Here is a 5625-nt window from a genome sequence, read left to right on the forward strand (position 1 = left end):
TTCCCTATACCAGGGGAATAGGAAAGAACATAAACTTGAAAGCCTCTTTTAGGTTAACTCACTCTCATTGGGTTAATATTGTCTTCATTCAAACTTGAAACTCATTGTGAGAGCTGTTTTTCACCTCTTTAAAAAGTTTCTCTTTTCCCCTTCTCAGGAAGGTGTCTAGACATTTGCACACACTAACAACCTTCTGAGAGGGCTCCTTGTCCATGCCCTCTCCTTTGACCATGAATGATTTCCCATGTGCTGTGGTGTGGTGTGGCATGTTGGTTGCCTCTTGCCTTTGAGCATCCTGCTGTTGTGTTCATTGAGTAAGGCTGGTCCGTCCTATTTATTTTGGATGCTGTGTGGGACTGGCTTCATCACTGCCACAATTTCCACTTGAGAGGTCTCTGGTTCCTGTGGCCATTGATCCCAGCTCCAGGCCTCTTCTGGTCTGCTAGTTCTCTTAGCATCTCCATAGCTTCTTGGTATTTACAACTATACACAAAGAAAGTTGTTAGTAAAATAGTGTAGAGGCTAAACGCATGGCTTGTGCACTCTAAGAGAATAAGATAGATACTTATCTGGGCTTCCCTGCTTTCCAGTTGTGTGAGCTTGAGCTAGTTATTAAACTTGCTAGGCTTGGTTGTCTCATTTCTAAGTAGGGCTAATTCATTCATTCAACATGTGCTTATGTAGTGCCTACTATATGCTAGGCACCTTGTTGAGGGCTGGAACACCGAGGCAAATAAGAGACACAGTACTTATCCTCACAGAGCTTACAGTATGGTGAGGAAAGCCAATGATATCTCTACTGGCAAAATCTTAGAAACTTGGGGTGATAAGAGAATTGTTCTTATGGTCAAGAGATTGCCTCTCTCATACTCAACAGGTGAGACCTGCAATCAATCAGTGAAATCACAACATTTCAGGCCATTTGTGCTGCTATAACAAAAATGCCATAAACTGGTGGTTTATACTGCACTTGATCTTAGCCAAAAGGCCAAGAAGCGATAACTGGTGGTTTATAAACAGCAAAAATTTATTTTTCAGAGCTTTAGAGGCTGAGAAGTCCAAGATAAAGAGCCAGCAGATTGAGTGTCTGGTGAGGGCCAACCTTCTGGTTAATAGATGGCCATCTTCTCGCTGTAACCTCTCTTGGCAGAAAGGAGAGCATGTGGTCTCTTCAGCACCCCCGAAGGCACTGATCCCATTTGTGAAGGCTTCACTCTTGTGACCTAATCATCTTCCAAAGGCTCCACCTCCTAATGTCATCACATTGGGGATTAGGTTAGTTTGGGGGGAGATAAACATTCGGTCTGTAGGACATAGTGAGGCTGTTTTGAGTTTAGCAACTGGAAGTTGTCTGAAAATAAGTACAGTTGACCATTGAAGAAGACAATTTTGAACTGCCTGGGTCCACTTATATGTCCATTTTCTTCTGCCTCTGCCACCCCTGAGATAGCAAGACCAATCCCTCCTCTTTCTCCTCCTCCTTGGCCTATTCAACATGAAGACAACAAAGATGAAGACCTTTATGATGATCCACTTGCACTTAATGACCAGTATATTTTCTCATAAGATTTTCTTAATAACATTTTCTTTTCTCTAGGTTGCTTTATTGTAACAATACAGTATGTAATACACAAAACATACAGAATATACATTAATTAACTTTATGATATTGGTCAGGCTTCTGGTCCACAGCCCACTATTAATAGTTAAGTTTTGGAGAAGTCAAAAGTTATATGTGGATTTTCAGCTGTGTGGGGTGTCAGTAATCCCAATTCTCATATTCTTCAAGCTTCAACTCTCTTGAAATAGCAAGGCCATTGCTGGGAGTATTCAGCCAGAGGTGGCATGGCTCTTAGGATGCTACAGACCTAATTGCTGCATTGGATGGGAAGCAGGGAGAGGTGGCCTGCTACATCAAGCCTAGTTATTGATGTGAAGGTTAGATCCCTCAACAGGACGGCAGCATACTCAGCGGGAGAGAACTTAATGATTAATGCCACAATCGACCCACTAGTTTGTCAAGTACATCTGTGCCCATATATCGAGCCAATTCCTAATGAGTGTGTACATTTCTTCCTTTCTTTTGTGTTGTCAAGCAAGAGTTAAAGCAAATTTTTCCTACTGCCATTGCCAATTTACTGTGCAGAGCTGAGGTTTGGGATAGTGGGAATGTTAGCAGGGAAAAAAAAGAGCAGCTGCCTTTGTGCTCCTAGGCACAGAGAAAAAGCAGGCCAGACCAGTCAGAAGCAGGGGAAGAGGTGAACCTGGGGACAAAGAACAGATGGAATGTGAGGAGGGCACAGAGAAACAGATTTGTGAGAAATGCAAACGGAGTGAAGTAAATGCAAAGCTGGAATAGTAAGGAGATGGTAGTGGAAGAAAAGAAAAAATAATGCGGGGACCCAAAAAAGGAATAAGATAAAATCAGAGGGAGATAATGGAAAACAAAAAGAGGAAATGCAAAACAAAGGAGGAACAAACACAATTTAGTGAGTAACATTTTGGTTTCCATCAAGGGCCTTGTTCCCTGAGTAGCAAGCAGAGCAAGAAGAGAATGTTTGTTGATGAACGGGACCTCCCTCCAAAATGTCACAGTGCAGGTTATTCCAGATGGGCTCCGTCTCGGGCGGGCCTGCCCCTGGTTCACCGTAGGGCCACGTCCCTCTCTCTCTGCTTTCTCAGCAAGAGATGAATGGAGAACTTCTTCAAGTCAGGCAAAATCTTTTTAGTACAACCATAACATTTTATAAGTAAATATTTCTTAACCTTTGATTATCCTTCCAGGTCAGATAGCATACAAGTTTCTTAATTGTAGTCACTGGCTTGCACACATCTACTCAATCAAAAGCAAAATAAAAACTGTCATGTTTATTGTTCTGCTTATAGTAATGAGCATTACTTGGTTTATTTGACAGGGATGGGTTATTCATTATAAAGAAACCAAGAAACTGTGATTTTCTGTACTTTGTGATTCTTATTAGCCCTTCTTTTGGCCAACCAGACACCGGACTGGCCTTCCTGGGTATCAGTTCCAGACTAGGGGGCTGCACTAAGATAGAAAACCAGGAAGAACAGCTGCAGCCATCAGCAGGAAGTGAATAATAAATCTGATGGGATATTATCCTAGCCCAACTAGTAATTTTTTTAAACACTCAGATTTCTCTGTTGTCTTTCTTGTCTTCATAATTCATTAACGACACTTTGTTCAGCATCTTGTCTTGAGACCCTTTGTTCTTCTTTAATCCTCATATTTCATCTATGTCAGATTCTCTGACACATGGACCTGTGATAAAAACTCATCAAAGTCCCTGTTATGCTGTATTTCTCTGCAATGAGCTGTTGTCATCTGTTAGCCTGTAAACGATCTATCTCCATATCTCACTCCATCCTTCCCATTATCATTTATTTCTGGCTCAATATCTGCTACTTACTGTGTTTTTTATTTTGAGGAAATAATCTTCTCAGCTTATTAGCAAAATCTATTAGTAAATCTTAAGGAATGTTAGAGTATATTTATTTTAAGGTTATGTTCTTTCACAAATATCACTGGCAACTTTCACATGTTCAGATAGGATGGGTAAATGCAGGTTTAAGTTTTCTGAGTTTGGGGCTTAAAAAATAAAGCAACTTTATCCAGGGGCAAAAGAACTCATTTCTGTAAGTTGCTCACAAAGTGTCTTGGCTGCCAGTTTTGGACTAAATGTGAACCTTTTGGGGTTGAAATTCATTTACTCCTGGCAAAATGTGACTTCCTGCTTCTAAGAATAAAGGCTTGAAAAGACTTATTAAAGGGAGGCTCCAAAAAGACTTCTTAAACTTCAAACAGGTCTTACAAAAGAACATTCTGATGAGTTAAGTGCACATGAATTAGAAGCATATGTATTAAATTTCCCTTAAAATACACATGGGTTTAAAAATTAAGGGAAGGGAAAAGACTCTTGGCAAAAATCTATTTTAGGTTTGGCTAAATTCAAACCATTTGAAAAGTAATTCTAAGGAATGGGACAAAAGATAGATTAAAATTCTTAAACACTTTTGGGCATTGAGTACATTTTAATTTTTTAAAAATGATTTAAGCCTGCTTGGGTATGAAATGCTGGATTTCTTTAAATTTCTACTAAAATGAAGGGAAAACTGCCTGGGAGCAAGATCCATTTTTTGAAAACTTCAAATCCTTGGGAAAAAGTTTGAATATCTTGACGATCTTAAATCAAAGCCAGGACTGCCTGGAGGAAAAAATAAGACTTAATTCAAGGGAGTTGTGACTTTTGTCCTGTTTTGCTGCTCATGTTCCTTCAGGAAAAACTAAAAACCTTTCCAGATCCTTGTTTCTTCCTCTCTCACATGAGTGATGTCATTTGTTCTTTCTCCTCCAAACACACACACATACACACATGCGCGTGCACACGTGGGACACTGTGAGAATGCACTGGATAATGTTTCTCAGCAGTGTGCAAGTAGAGAAAAGATTGAGTCTTGAATGTACTGTACTTAAGCCAGCCATTGAGCCACAGGCCTCATCTGAATGGAATGACAACAAAACATGGATGGTTCCAAAGTGATTGTTTTGGTTGCTGTGGTCCTAGGAAAACTGGACCAGAATTAACATTTTAGTAAATCCCATTCTTATGTAAAATGAGAGACTGATATTTATAGTTCCTACCTATATCTTATTCTTGACATATTCTTTTATAATAGATACAAAGACCTTGGCATCTATGTGGGTCATAGAATTATCTGGTCATCCAAAAGCATTACCTGTGACTATTGTAACAAGGACATAAAACCAAGGTCAAAAACCTAAAAATGGCATGGACCTGTGAAAGCCATTTTAAAGGATGCTATAGTTCAGAGTACTTGGGACCACAAAAATGTCATTTGCGTCCTCTTTTTTTGTGTGTGGGGTGATAGGCAAAAAGTTGAACGAAGACAAACCAGAAACATGAATGGGGAAAGTAAGTATAATGTTAAAAGTTAATTTAGTTCAATAAGTATTAATTAAACACCTTTGTTATGCCAGGCATTGTACCTAGTATCTGGTTAAAAAGACAAATGAAAAATTGTCTTGAATTTTAAGGCAGCCAGAATCAACATCAGTGAGGGCAAATTTACATTCAACTTGTATTATTACATTAATAGCTCAATTCTGCAAAGCCTAGTGACTAAACACATGAGCTTTGACTCAACACTAATCCCAGTGACTAACATTTGGCCTGGACTTAAATACTCTGCATCCACTATTAGTACTACCTGTATGACCTTGGGCAATTCACATAATTTCTTTGAGCCTCAGTTTCCATGTCTCTAAATGGGGATGACGTTATCTTTCCTGTAGCTATGATGAGTATTAGTGCAGTGTCTAGAAGGTAGTACACAGAGCAATGATTTCTTTCCTTAATATTGTGAATATAGTATTCTGCAAGAACAGAGGAGACAGAGTGGGTGTGCTTTACAGTGGAGGAAGGTGAAGAAATAAAGTCTTTTGAACTAAGCCTTTGGATTAATTTGTTTTTATTCTGAAATAAACCACCTTAAAACATAGTGGCTTAAAACAATAAATATTATATGGTACACATCTGTGAATTGGCTGTGCAATGCTTCTAGTCTGGGCCAAATCAGCTGGAA

At 39.3% G+C, this 5625-nt stretch overlaps 1 pseudogene; it reads right to left on the reverse strand.

Moving 5' to 3' along the window:
* Positions 1-850: 850 nt before the first annotated feature.
* On the reverse strand, positions 851-1000 carry LOC123645267 (annotated as a pseudogene).
* Between the last annotated feature and the right edge of the window lie 4625 nt (positions 1001-5625).

Source organism: Lemur catta, chromosome 9 (assembly GCF_020740605.2).
Source record: "Lemur catta isolate mLemCat1 chromosome 9, mLemCat1.pri, whole genome shotgun sequence".
NCBI lineage: Eukaryota > Metazoa > Chordata > Mammalia > Primates > Lemuridae > Lemur > Lemur catta.